This window comes from Aythya fuligula, chromosome Z (genome assembly GCF_009819795.1).
Source record: "Aythya fuligula isolate bAytFul2 chromosome Z, bAytFul2.pri, whole genome shotgun sequence".
Lineage (NCBI taxonomy): Eukaryota > Metazoa > Chordata > Aves > Anseriformes > Anatidae > Aythya > Aythya fuligula.
The window spans coordinates 28,495,061-28,509,480 of NC_045593.1; the positions used below are offsets into that span (position 1 = coordinate 28,495,061).

At 43.5% G+C, this 14,420-nt stretch overlaps 1 protein-coding gene across 3 annotated transcripts in view; it reads left to right on the plus strand.

The window, feature by feature from the left end:
• The window catches only part of KANK1 (KN motif and ankyrin repeat domains 1), a 127,301-nt gene that overhangs the window by 12,981 nt on the left and 99,900 nt on the right, over window positions 1–14,420 (plus strand). For 2 of the 3 annotated variants that reach the window (XM_032205875.1, XM_032205877.1), the window contains exon 1: window positions 8,569–8,623. The exons of the other annotated variant lie outside the window; for it this stretch is intronic. The gene's annotated coding sequence lies outside the window, so the exon portion shown is untranslated. Of the gene's footprint in view, window positions 1–8,568; window positions 8,624–14,420 lie in introns of those variants that run through there. 3 annotated transcript variants of the gene reach the window in all.

Consider the following 14,420-nt stretch of genomic DNA (forward strand, 5'->3'; position numbering starts at 1 on the left):
CAGTTTAATTTCCTTCTGGAGGAAGGACGACCCTTCTTACTGTCACCTTGCTGGCCATCTCAAGTGGCAGGAACTGCATTGTAAGCTGGATGCCTTGTCCAGGAGAGTTTCTCCTCTGTTGCTCTGGCATTTGTCAATCCTGTTCATGATGGAAGTTGCAGGTCGTTGTGATATTTTAACTCCTGACCTAACACCACATGAGCATTTCCTCTGCTCTTGCCCAGTTTGCTTGCTGCCCTGTTTGGCCAGCAGCTGTGGAGCCGGGCTGGCTTTGTCTCTGGGTTACACACAACGCTGGCACATTGCTGCTGTTCCCTTGTGGCTGCCAGTGTGCTGGCACGAGTGTCAGGCTGAGCAGGAGGCTGCAAAGGTGAAATGTTGGTGCAAGAGCATGTGCAGGGCAGGGTGGTGTAGTCTTGCAGTCTTGCAGTGATGCTCGGGGGAGGGGGGGGGAAAGGGGGAAGGAGAGCAGGCTGAGTATTTGCATCACAACAGAGACTTGCAGAGTAATGTCAGTTCTGGATCTAGCCTTGGTTCAAAGCACCGAGAATGGGTTTTATTAAGTTTATCCCTTTGTGCTGTGAAGCTTGAAGACACTGGTGCAGCCAGACCTTGGCAGGTCGAGTTGCACATCTGAGAGCTGCTTGGCAACCAAAACTCATTTTAAAGAAGTGTTAGAGTAACAAGTCTGGCACAAGGAGGAGTTTCAGAAGTTCAGCTTTATGCTGTCTGTAGGAAAAGTTAATAAATGTCAGGGGTATCTCAAGGGTTCTTTTTTCCTATCATGCTTTGTTTTGTGTGCTATGGTTAGTTCCACTGAGACTGTAGGATCGGTTTCTCAAAGGCTGGTGATAAAATACATCAGTTAAAATGAGGATGAAGGCTGGAAAAAACTACTTAGTTTCATGGACTGTTCCTTTCAACACCTTGAATTAATAGCGTTTTTTTAATTAAGAGTTCATCATACCAGAACTATGTAGCAAGTCATACTTCTAATCTGCTTCCCCTCAAGCTGCATTTCTTTGTAATTGCCAGGTGCTGTATATGCTAGTAGAAACAGAGGATAATATGAATATATCTGTGCTAGAAGAATATCTGAGGGAGGATGTTGAAAGCAGGCTGCTAATATCAGTTTTTTTTTTTTTTTTTTTTTTTTAGGTTGTGGGTTACCGTGTGAATACTTCATTTTAAACAGGATAAAAGGAGAGGGCTATTAAACCATAGTTCTGCCTTCACTTTTCCCATCTGGTGTCTCAGATCTTTGTTAAGCTCACTTGTCTCTCTCCCAGCTCAGGACCAAGGGTCAAAAAGGGGTCACTGCATTTGGAGCTCTGACAGTGCCTAAGCATCCTCTGGAGAGAAAAACAAAGAAAAAACGTCTCCCCTTCATCCCCTCCCCTGTCCCTGGTTGTAACGCATCCAAGAGTTTTTGCTATACCTTGGTGATGTCAGAGTGTCCTGCAGCAGCTGTTCACATGTTTTGGTGGGCTCCCATTCCACCAGCTCCCACCAAAAGTTTCATCTAAAGAAGAAACAAGCTGTAAATGCAGACTACCATTTGCTCTGCTACCACCACCTAAATCTTCCCCCGCTGGCTGTGTGGCTTCAGTGCCAGCTCACAGCACAACTGTGACAGCTGGTTTGTGTCCAAAGTCCTTTGTGTTGTTTCAGCTTGTGTCAGGAAATGATCTGTCAGAGGATCAAAGCACTGATGGACTGAATTTTTTATTTTTTTTTTGCCAAACCACAGGTTTGACACAGATGAAAATATTTTCTGGTAATATTCACAATATACTCATGGGGGCTACCAGTCCCCTGACACAGGAGTGATTTCTGGCGTTTGTGCAAATCAGTGGGGCTGGCATGACTGACCACAGTGGACTGCTAGAGCTTGCATTTGGAAATAAGACCAGGTGTGCATGTGGAAACAGGAGAAGGTCTCTTAGCTGGTCATCTGTTACAGCTCTTAAACCAGTGAACAACAGGCTCCCAGACAGGTGCCCATGTTCCTTTGCCTGGCACTGTCCTGGCCCCTGGGGGCTCAGTGACTCACAGCTTTGTCTCTTAAAGCTTGGACACCTGGGATGCGGGCAAGACCCAAAATCCTTCTTTATGGTGTGCAAAGCCTCCAAGGATGTGAAAGGCTGGTGCTGAAGGGCTGTGTAGTTGCAAGCAGGTGGGGTCTGTGCTCTGGAGGGGAGGAATAAGATTGCTGGTACCTGGTGAACTCTGGTCTATTGGAGTAGTTTTTGTCTGATAGACCTGAGGGCAGTCACAAGAAACAGGTGGTGTCAGGATGCCTGAGTGATATCAGCAAGGAGTTGTGTGGAGACACACAGAAAAGACCTGAAGTGAGCTGTTAATCGGTAACATCCCACAGTGAGTCATCCCGACGCTGCCTGTGATACCAAGCAGTGATGTACACAGTGTAAAAGGAAGGAATGTGTGCAAGTGAGTTTATCCCAAGTACAGAAGGACACACCCTCAATTTACACACACACACACACACACAAAAAAAGAAATGTTTATGGCATTGTATTGCTCCTGAGAATGAAAAACCGAGTTCAGTAGGAAAGAAGAGACTCTGCCTTTATACATTGTGCTCCATCTCATGCTTCAGATCTGATAGCATTAGAGTGAAATGCTCAGTAATCATCTGGAGGATAGCCATGTAACTTCTGCTTACCCAGACAAGCTGCTGGCCACCAGCACTCCTGGTTCAGCCTGTTTGTGTCTCCAGGTTCCTCTGGCCATCCTCTTCCAGGCTGAAGAACAGCTTGAAGCCAGCCAGTCTCCTCACAGAGGAGCTTGTCCATGGGAACCGATTAACCTGCAACAGGGTATCATCAGTGGAGGATTTCTGCTTTAAAATCTCTTTGTGTATGTAAATTATATATGTTCCTCTCGTTTGCCCAGAGCAAAATCTGGTGTATTTCAGTCTCTGGTCCTGACACTTCCCTTCTTTAGCTGTTGGCTCTGAATTGCACACCTGAGACTGAACTGCGGGTGTCTTCAGATTCAAACCAAGTAAAGCATTCTTCCTTCTTTGATTTCAGGGAAGCTTGTGTTCCATGGTAAGGCAAGAAATTACAGTCCTTTTCTCAAGGGAAAAATGTATCTGAGGCTGCTGGGCAGGAGGGAAGAAAAGCAGTTTCAGGATAGAGACAAAGGGATGGGAAAGCTGAAGCAAGAAAACACAGTTGACTAGGTGCACATCTGCCATGCATTCCACTTATACAGTGTGCTCGGGGGTGACATGACACAGCATATATGGCATAGTCAAATCCTTTACATTACTGATTGTCCAGCTGTCCTGTGCCAGCTTTGACCCATGCAGTGCCAAGGGAGGGTCTTGGTGCTCCCACTTTGCCTTGGGTAGAAGCAAGTTGTGAAGGGGAATAAAACTGGGAGTGTAAACATAGCTGCCAAAGGGTGATGGGGCTAGAGCTCCTGTGAGTGTTGCACTAGTTTATATCTTGGCCTCCCTCATCCAAAACCACAATATAAATTCAAGCAGCTGCATGCTTCATTGCATTTTAGCTGAAAGGAGGGACATCACAGACACAGATAGGGTGTGAGGGGTGAAAGTTGTTTGGGTTTTACAGTGTTTGTGCTTGCAGGTGGGTTTGTTCCTTGAAGTTTTAATGGCTGTGGTGTCCGCTTGGCAGTCCAGAAAGATGCAGCTGATCTGCAGGTGCTGTGGATGATGCTTTGACTTATGGCTTTATCTGCCTGGTGACAGTCAGGAGTCCAGCTCCCTCTGTCAGGGCTTCTTTGCTGGCGTTGTGACAGTGCTAACAGAGCAGCTGTGCTAGGCAAGCAAATTACTGCTGGCTGCAGAAGGCTTTGAGAGAGCTGAAGTCTTTGCAGAGCCTCTTCCTGTTCTCCCATTATTTCTTCTGACTCATCTCTCATCTTACTGATAGTTTCAAAGATCTTTTTATAGCCTTTTATCCAGGTTAACTGAGCACCTAAAGGAACAGAGCCATGCCTCCCTCACTTTCAGAGTGCTTCAGCTGCCTGTCTTGCACTGGCTTGTCACCCTGAAATGGCATGTGGGCTCTGCCCTGACGGAAAGGCATTTCTCTTACAACTTAGAGAGATTGTTTGTTTTGGGGGAAGTGTCTTCATTGAAGAGAGAGCGTAAGGACTCTTCCTTATGCAAAGTCGTCCTGTTGAAAGTATCTGTGCCTGTGGCATGCTGACCCTTCGTCAAAATGACTGGAGACATAAGTCAGTGCTCTGAACGTTAACATGTCCTAAAATTGTGTAGCCAAGAGTGATGCTGCTTCTCTCATCTCTTCTCCCTGCCTATGGGGGGAAAAGCTGATCTTGTGAAATGATCGTGTCTCTTCTGATGCCATTTTTCAGAACGAATCAAGCCTCTTTCTTCTAGTGCTATCAGGTGCTTGTTCTTAGATTGGCAGGGACTTTGTGGCTGGAAGCTTTGCAATGCTTGGGTGAGGAGGAATTAATTAGCAGCCTCCTTGCTAGCTGCTGGTGTCCTCTTTCACTCTTCTCAAGTTGCAAAGGGTAAGAATGAGGAGAAAAAAACTCATCTGATAATCTCTTTTCATGGCTTGATGTTTGCCACCCTGGGGCTATTTATACCAAGCATGCTGAGTGGGATTGAGTTTAAATTTTCACCTGCTGTTCTCATGGAGCCTGGGGCCTCTGCAGAGCGCAGCGATAGATTGCAGCCACCTCCCCACCTCACTGCCTTCTCCCCGAGCAGGTCACTGAGCTGGGGGAGGATGGCACGACCACCTCCGGCAACAGAGCACCGTTGCTGCCAAGCTTTAGTTGTGCTTGTGCACTTCAGGGCTTTCCAAGGGTTTGCTGTGATGTGGCTGAATAAGATTTAAAAAAACAACAACAACAAACCACCTTCCTCAAGCCCTCCCTCTCTCTGCCTAGCATTTCGCTGTTGGAGCAAGAAATCGCCTCTCAGCTTTATTTTATTAATTAACCACTGTTCTAAGAAAGCAGTTCTTATTTTCTCATTACTGTTTTGATAGTCTGTAAACTTTTTTTCCCAACTGAACATCAAAATTGAATTTCCAAAACTACTTTTTAGAAGAACAACTTTTCCTTAATGGCTGTCTAAAATATGTTTTGTGGCAGTCTTAGAGAGTGTATGTGAAATTCCCCCCAAGAAACTTGTTGGTCCTATTGTCAGAGAAGGCTTATGTTGATAGTTCAGATATCTTGGCATTGTAGCAAAACACATACAAGCTGCTCCTCTTGACCCCTGAGGTTTCTGTGGAAGGTCACAATGGAGAGGCTTGAATTCCTGTGTTAATCACATTGCAGCGGACTATCCATGCTGGTTTTCCCAAAAGATTAACAGAAAGATACAGCATTGCTTTGAAACATGATCTTGGGAACATCTAGCTCTTGAGGACAGTTTCTTTCATGTTTAGCATATGAATTGGTTTTGTGTATTTGTAAACTATATACGTGTTACTCACGGGAGTGAAATGTGAATGACAGTTTATCGTGCTGTTTTTTTGCTACCGCCCCGCGTGTCACCAGAAGCACTTAGTGCTCTCCCGTGGAGTAGAAGTGAAGGATGATGTTTCCCTGTTTTTGTGAAGTGTGTTCTGAGGAAATCAAGTCACATCTATTATGCAGTTGCTGAAGTATGCAGTAACGCACAGCTTCTATACAGATTTGAAAATAAAAATAAATATTCCCAATGGTTACGCTTGATAGCTGTGATTTTGCAGGTATTTGTGCAATCTAAGCTGAAGGTACTGTTGTTGCTGCTTTAGGACTTGGCGAAACCATTCCCAGGAGGACGGAGCCTTACCCCCCCCCCCCCCCCCCCCCCCATAGCTTTTATCAGGCAGCAAGCAGCTCTTTGGCTCCAGTCCAGATATGCTGTGAAATGTGGTATCAAAGTATCTGCTGCATTTTGAGCAGCTTGTTCACTAATTATGGGCTCTGACATGGACAACGCAGCTGGGAGCCTTCGTAGATCTGCTTGTTTCATGCAGGATCTGTGGTTTTCAGTGCTCCCTGTCTGTGGAGGTGTCAGTGTACACCAGGATGACTTGAATGCTTGGTGTGTGCTCAGAGCACTTCCAGACAGGACTGTACCTCCAGGGAGAAGATGAACATACGTGATTCTCCCTGTCACTTCCCCCCAGAGCAGTCTGGTCTCCAACACTTCTGGAAACAGTCTCTTATCAGTAATGATACAAAGCTCTTTCTTCCTCTCAGAAGTTGAGCACTGATAAGGAAGACTGGAAAAGTTTGTTTATACACCTGAATTCCCCCTCCCTCTCTTTTTCCCCAAACCACTGGTTTATGTATAGACAGGCTACAGATTACACCACTTTTTTTTTTTTTTTTTTTTTTTTTTTTGATGGAAGCCCTCTATATACTTTATCTATTCATTCATTTATTTATTTTTTCTATCAGGGATCAGTTTATGAAGCAGTGTCATGAAGACACATACTGCAGGGCAGAGGGGAAGGTGTTCACATTTTTAGTGGGCACTCCTGATGTTTATGTAATGTGCCTAAGCTTGTAGTAGAATACAAAATATTTTGTAAGGCCCCAAGGTCTGTGCATGGATAAACTATTTGTCTAGGCCTTCTGAATAAAGCAGGAGAAAGAGCTTAACCAACAAGCCCAGATTAGCTCTGTGCTCACACTACTCCTTCCTGGCGGAATGACTTGAGGAAGGTTGTTATCAAACCACTTCTAAATGGGAAAGTCAATACTATACCTTTAAGATTCCGTTCTTTAGTATTTGCTTGAAAAGCAAATACTGAAAAAGGCTTGATAAATTCCTATTCATACATAGTGGCAATTAAATTATTCCAATGAGGATTTGCTGCAAACTTAGGTCTGTGCTCTGTGGGCATTGCTATGCTGCAGATGCACATTGTTTCCTTTCTTTTGGCCACAAACCACTTCTGACTGAAAGCTTTTTCATCATACAGTTCAGGCATTTTGAAGAGATATCTCAGGTAAGGTTTAAGAAGGCTGCTCTGTCCTTTTCTAACTGATTTTTAAGTTATAAAGAAGAAGGTGAGAAATTTCAAAATAAAGTTCCCCACGGTTTTCAGAAGTGTCCAAGAAAGTATGAATAGTTTAACCTCTAATGAATAAATCGCTATTTGAAAAAGCAAGTTTAAAACTAGCAAGAATAAATAAATAAATCCACGGCGAGTTCTTTTTTTTTTTTAATATCTTGTGTTTTCAGGTATATGTAGGGGAAAATTTTTAAGTTTTTATTATGTGATCACTGCTGGCAACTCATGTTTGGAAACTGCAACGGTTGTATCCAACACTGATTCTCAGATCTTGAGAGGTAGTTCAATATATGCCTTGCTATGACCTTCAAAAGCTTTGAAGTATATAAACAAAGGGGCAGAGAGAGAGGGAGCTGGCCTGCTTGAAGGATGAAACAAAAGAATTATTCTAGAATAAGTCATGTCTCTGCTCCGTACCAGTGCTACAGATGTGCATGTGTTGCCTGTAGTGCATGGGGAATTGGCTGAAATAAATACTGTGTATCCCACATCTATTTGTAGGGCAAGCATGGAGAATGAAATGGTTGAATCAAGAACAGAAAGTGTCCCCTTGTGGAAAGGGGATAAGCTAGAGCTGCCTGGGAAAAACTATGTGGATGTTGCTGTCAAAACATCTTGAAGAGAAACTAGGATCACAGCAGCTGTGGATGCTGCATCTTGCTTGGACAGGAGGAGCATGGCTAAGTCTTGAGTTGGAAGAAGAGAAAACCTTAATGTGACAGCAGAAAACTGTGGTTAGATGTGTGTGCAGTTCCTCCAAATGCTTTTTTTTGGAAGAGAAGGCTACATACAGCGAGGGAGCTCCACATGCTTGGTGTAAAAGGGACATTGCCAGAAGCTTGAGCAGTTGTGGTGTGAGCCATGGATGTGGGTGCAGCTGTGGGCAAGCACAGTGTCTTGTCTCCAGTCCCCTGCCCTCCTTGTCCATTTGGTAATGCTTTAAGACCAGCCATATGGGTCCTGCTGAAAATCCTTGGTTGGATGGAGCTGTCACAGGGCTGTGCTGAGGGACAGGCAGGTGCTGCAGTGGTGTGGAGGAGAGGTGTCACCGCAGGAAGGGGTGGGTGATTAGTGTCAGGATGCAGGTGGCACCCTGGCAGGCGTCCTTGCTGGCGCTGCATGAATGGGTGCCACGGCTGCATGTGCTCCCAGGACAACAAAGCGACAGGCTAAGCTGCCGGTGGTGGCAGGCAAGAAAGCTGAAATTCCCTGGTCTAGCTCACTGTTGTCTCAGCCTTGAGCTGGCAGTGTTCTCTTTGTAATATATGCACAGTGTAACTCCACAGAAAATTTCTCCTGCTCTGAAAACTTTTGTTCTCCCAAGGCCTCATGAAAAAAATCTTCTTAATTGATGGTTTGGACATAATCTAAGCCTGGAGTGTCAGTATGACTTTTCCATTCATATTTGTTCACGGATGAAAGAATGTGTGGCAAATACCCAGCGTAATTATGCATGTTTCTAATGTTTCAGCTTGTATAATACCGCCCACCTTCCCAGAGAGGTCAAGTTACTGTTTCAGGCGTTGCAGTTCAATGATGTGCCGTGTGCTAGAGAGAAACGGTGGAGTAACAACCCTGTAAGTTTAGTCCTTTTTCAATTTTTTTTTGTGAAATAGTGAAATCTGCCCGGTTTTGTGTGGCTGAGTAGGTTTGAGTGTTACAGTCTAATGGGCTATTTAAAATATATCTAAATAGGGGAGTACTTGCAGCTTGAAGTGGTGGTTTGTTTTTGAAGGGCAGTACTTAATGTTGTGAAAGTATTACCGAGAGCGTGTAATGTGTGTGTGTGAGAAATTCCTCCGTTGGTATCTCCGTGGTGGGCAAGCAGCATACAGGATACTGCAACATCCTGGATGATCCTGCACAAATCAAAGTCTGTTAGGCTGGAGCTGTGGCATGACAGCGATCAAGTTAGTGATTTTTTTATTTTTTTTTCCATTGGGGGTGATCCTGAGCAAGCACTCTGAGCCCTCACATTGTCATGATGAAGCAGGGTTGCAAAGCTTTGCACTGGCTTTTGCGTGTTTTTCTTCTGTCCTCTCCCTCCCCCGCCTTCTGCGGGCTGTACTTGCAAATGAAAGTCTGCAGCTTTTCAGGGAGAATGGGTCTGGGTTGGGTTGCCTTGCTCTGTGACCTTCATGTTTTATGAACTGTGTGCACAGAGAGGATTTTTGCAATTTTGTTTTGCTCCTTTTGGCTGGCTCATTGAGGGAAACACATTTAAAATAACAGAATTCACTTTTGTATATCATTACTTTCCTCAACCCCTACTCCCCCGTATGAGTAATTAGGTAGCTGTTAAATTACAACCTCAATGCTTGTGAGTTGGAGCTTGAAAATCCAGTGTATTGTATTGTTGTAATGTCTGTCTCCCTACTTTTTTTTTTTTTTTTTTTTTTTTGGCAGAAGGGACAGGATTATTGACACTTGTGTGTACTTTCTTATTGTAGAATTTCTGATCTAGCCCATTGCTGAATATACTACCCATGATAATTTCAACAGAGAAGACTATCCTGACTGGCACTTCATGTCAATAGTGCTTGTCTTCCCCTTGCTATTTTTTTTACCTTGTGTTAGGACGAGGACCAGCTACTCCCCTGCTTAATTTGAGGGACACAGTCAAACATTTCCTTGAAATATAAAGATGAAATGAAATTGGGGAAAGCAGTTTTATTAAGAGCTAATGGTGGGAATCTGGAGGACAATATCGCCTTACTTTGGGAGGCCACATGCTTGTTTGCTTACTTTTCTTAGTCACCAGATCCCTAGAAATTCAGAATGACTTTGGTTTTAGCTCTTCTTGCTCAAGTCATTGATACATCTGCAACAGTTTGCCGTATTTCTTGTTTTTCCTTTTGCACAAGGGAAACAACATTGCGATGACAGTAACCCTCAGTGATAAGTGACTGTTCACACTTCTGCAGATCAGTGCTGTGCAGCTAATTAAATTCATTAATTCATTCCATCTTCAAAGCTTTAGGCTGAACGCATGACAGAAGCACATTCTCATCTTGGTTTGGCATCAGAAATTCCATAGAGCCATAACAGAAGGACTGTGTGTGGTGGGTGCTGAGGGCTATTTCAAAACAGTGATGGATCTTGGAGATTATTCCACAGTAGCTCATCCAAAAACCCCATCTTTTGGGAGTAAGTGCTTTGGAATCTCATTAGGGAGATGGTGGTAACACCCATTTGAAAATCCTGAAGGTATGTGAACAAAACAGATATAGAAAAGTCTGAGCTGCAAAGCAGAATGACTTGGTCCAAATTTTACCTTGGTGCCAGAAGGGGATGTTAGTCCTATTGTCTTTTTTCCCTGAAGCCTCAGGATGTTGCCAGTCCCAAGACAAAGGGGGACCAAAGCTCCAAGCTTAGATAAGGAGATGTGAAGGACACGTATACTTTACCATGCAGGTTCTTGGTGTGGTTCTCAAGCAGATTAACTGCTTTATATATGTTTTGTTTTGTTATCACCTTTAGCTGTGTTACACCCATGAAGATACATTGTGATACCTGATGCTGGGGAATCTGCTCATAGGAAATGAGGGGATGGAGCAACAGCACAAAGAAAGGGCAGTTCTTACAGAGGCTTGCTTGTGCTTGTGTTGCTTGAAATCCAGCAGTTAAGACTCTTTGAGGCTCATCAATTATTAGTGTTTGAGCTGCTATTTCAGGAGCTAATGACAACTAGCTCTATATCTTTAACTTAACTTTGAAAGTTAAGTGTACTTAGTGAAGTAACCTTCTTCCTTTTACAAGCTGGCAGAGCCTCTCCTTAATGAGAAATTCTCTTAAGGAGAAATTCTGAGGAGCTTCCCTCTCCTGTTGGACCATCTCTGATGGGACCAGAGGGGTATGCAGGTGGCTCTCATCAGAAGAAGCCCATCTGTGTTTAGTAACTGAGCAAGCAAGGAAGTTTCTTATAACCCCTTTCGGTGTCATTCTCCCCTTTTCCAGTTCTTTTTCACTGTAGAACAAAAGGATGACCTTCACAGCCTTTGGTAATCCCTGGTCTCCATAAGGGAGCAAGCACAGATTTATTAGGTACTTTGCTTGCCAGAGGGGTTGCATGGTATGATATTGTGACCAAGCAAAGGATATAACTGGATACAGTATGTTTAAAAAAGAAATGGTGTATTGAGAAAGGTTAATTGAAGACATCTGTAGCTGAGAGTCATCCTAGTTTTCCATCTTTCTTGAGTTGTTTTTAGGTAACTTGCTTCAATTGTGACACCCTATCTTCACTCCATTCATTGCCTAACATTTGGCCCATCTAAACCAGCTGTGTAAAATCCATCTTGCTTTAGAGCAACAGAAAATATGTTGCACTTCTAAACCTAGGCCATCTGACTTGTGATGGCTAAAGTCATCTGGATAGATAACAAAGAATTTGTCCCCCCTACAGAAAGGGTGATGTGAGAAAGGAAGAGGAAAAAAACTTGTGTATGTTCATGACTTTCCCTCCTCTTACTTGCTAGAGTGACACAGTCCATGAGCAGTGACTTCCCTGCAAATGGGATAAAAGAAAGCTGGGTGAGCTCTAAGAACTCTCAGTGAAGTTTCATGTATGATAGTAGCATCAGTTAGAGAATGGATAGTTCTGCTTCTCCGTTTAAGAAGTTAGCCTGTTTCTTGTTAGGGCTCAGATTGCTGTCTGCCGGCTAAAAATCTGGAGTGGTGGCTGTGTCACAGAACTGTTTGTCCTGCAAAGCAAGGATCACCCTTCAGAAAACTCAGGATGAACTCTGCTATTTACCTAGGCAAGGTATTGGAGGAAGGAAGGAGTAGGGCATGTTCTGGCCTCTGAGGATTCAGTGATTTGAGTCAGTCTCATCTGAGTTGACAGCTAAAGGTATTAAGGCTCAGCACATCTATTCATGTGGATTGTTGGATTGTACTGTTCTGTGACAATCTAGACCAGTTTTGCTGGTTAGAGAATAAAGTGTTTACCCAAAGTGTCATTGTTACTGTGTACCATCCAAAAACACTCAGCCTTTGGGTCAAAAAGTATTCATCACCTTGGAGGAGACAGCTTTTATTAGTCTTTTCCGTGGGTATCTGATATGTATATGTGTGTGAAAGAAAGATGACTAGTTTTGAGAGCAATCATGTAGCAAATACGTTTTCTTAATAACACTTTTCCATTTCTGAGCAGATGCACCTTGGGTCCAAGCATGAGAATTGCAACTAACACCAGCTTATCAAGGGCTATTTCATTTCTAGTAATCTGATTATGCTTTTTACAGTGGTGCTTTTTCCAGTAGTGTAGAAATGGTACGTGACCAATTCAGACAGACTTGTTTGAGCGCTTGTCGTCTGTGATAGGAGCAAGGAGGGCTTAAAAGCACTTTGATGCAGTTTATGTGGTTTGTCCTTGTCTGAATGCAGTGCACTTTCCAAGATTAAGTTGTCCCTGTGCTTTTGCCGCAGGAAACAGTGCGCTTGTTCAAACCAGTCACTTTTTCCATAGGGCTAGAAGTTTTCAGACTGATGTAGTGCAAACCAACGGCCAAGGTGAAGCTGCCCTTTGTTGTGCTGTTACCTCTGGCCCTGCAAACTAACTGAAACATGAGAAGCCAGCCTTGCCTGCCAGGTTTTAGCTGATCTTGTGTATCCCATTTACCAGCAATATGAGTTCTGACACTAAAGTAGCTCATGCATAAATTCATGGGGCTGTGCTTTGTAGAAGGTCTGCCTTGCTTGAGAGTCCATCCTTTACGGCCAGGACATCCTTTAAGTCTAGGACTTTGAGGATTGTCTGGGAAAGCCCTGGTTTTAAATGTTGATTAAGGAGGGAGAGGAGAAAGAGGGATGGACAGGGGCTGTTCTCTGAAACTGTCTGTTCTGCCCGGCAGTAGAATGACTTTCTGTCTTGTTTTGTGCCACAGTGAATGACACTTCTGTGTTCTCCTGTTCTGCACTGTTGGGCAGACTATGTTCTGTTGCAGGTTGTGTTGTATGCCAAATGTTCCCTTTTTCTTCTTGCTCTCTGCATGTTCAAAGACCAGTTCCTATTGGAACAGGCACTTAAAGCTGCTATTCAGTACATTATTACTTACGGTGTGTGTTTTAACAAGTCAGAAGCTCGAAGTCCATTTTCAGTATATGAAGAGTTGGTTTCTGTACCTAGAAGTGGCATCAGTTATAGCAGATATGGTAGCTGCTGTTCTGGCTATAGCCCAAGACTTGTTTAATCACCATAATGTTAAAAGGAAAGCTGTGGAGTTGGTTTGGCAACAACTTAACTTCTTGAGAATGTGCTAACAACTACAGTGGCTCCATTATCTGCTATTTGGAATGTACTAACTTGTGAACACTTACATGATCACGTACAAGCACCCCTCCTTGTCCTGTCTGGGGACCAGATGAGAAACCGGACTGTTGTGGGGTGAACTGCTGCTACTGAAGGGCTGATAGACAATCACTATTTTTTACAGTTATCCCTCTGAGATGATTTTCTGAAACTTCTGTGCCAACTTTCAAATGCCAAGAAGACTGTCCATAAATACATCCTCTTATGGTCCTCCTAACAGCTTAATTATTCTCTGTAACACCAGTCAATTATTTTACTATTTGGTAAGAATTATTTAAGTGTATAGTTTGGTGTTGTATACCATAGACCCCAGATTTAAATAATGAAAAAAAACTATATGGCAGCTTCTGAGAGGAAACACCTCTCTATGGGGATTCATCTAAAGCATAAAACTCCTCTTTTATGCGAAAGACACTGCTGGTGTGTGTGTGTGTGTATGACCAAAGAGCATGATACATTGGCATGGGGAGATTCCCAAGACAGCAGTATAGTCATGTTATCATGGCGTCCTGCCCAGATTAATTAGTGTCTCTGCAAGGTTAATTAGCATGGAGCTTTGTGCCATGCAGACGTAACCTTAGTTATTTCCTTTAGCAATTATGAGGTCTTATGCCAGTGAAGTGTATGAAGATTCAATATTGCTTTTGGCTACTTGGGGGCTTTCTGTCCAAAAATACAGCGCATTCACTAGGAAATAATGTGTTTATTTCTAGAAATGCTACCTTCATGTACAAATCTATTTTAAAATGTTTTTTCCCCAGTGAGAGTAATTACCCTTTGGGTGCTATGCAGTGCATCTTTAACTGACTTTGAAGTGTTTGACACAACATCTAAGGCATATCTCAATATGTTATCCAGACATGTCCTTGCAGTTGAGGGAGCTGGTGTTTTTTCAGACCAGCATAAATTCCTCTTTAGATAAGTGAATCTGGCTGTCTGCTGGAGGGAGGTGCATGTGCTGGAGGTGTGTGTGGGAGGAGGTGTTGAACAATATTAAAAAGGAAAAGAGGAGAAGATGGAGTACTGGAGTACTCTGCAGAGATCTTGTCAAGCAGGAATAT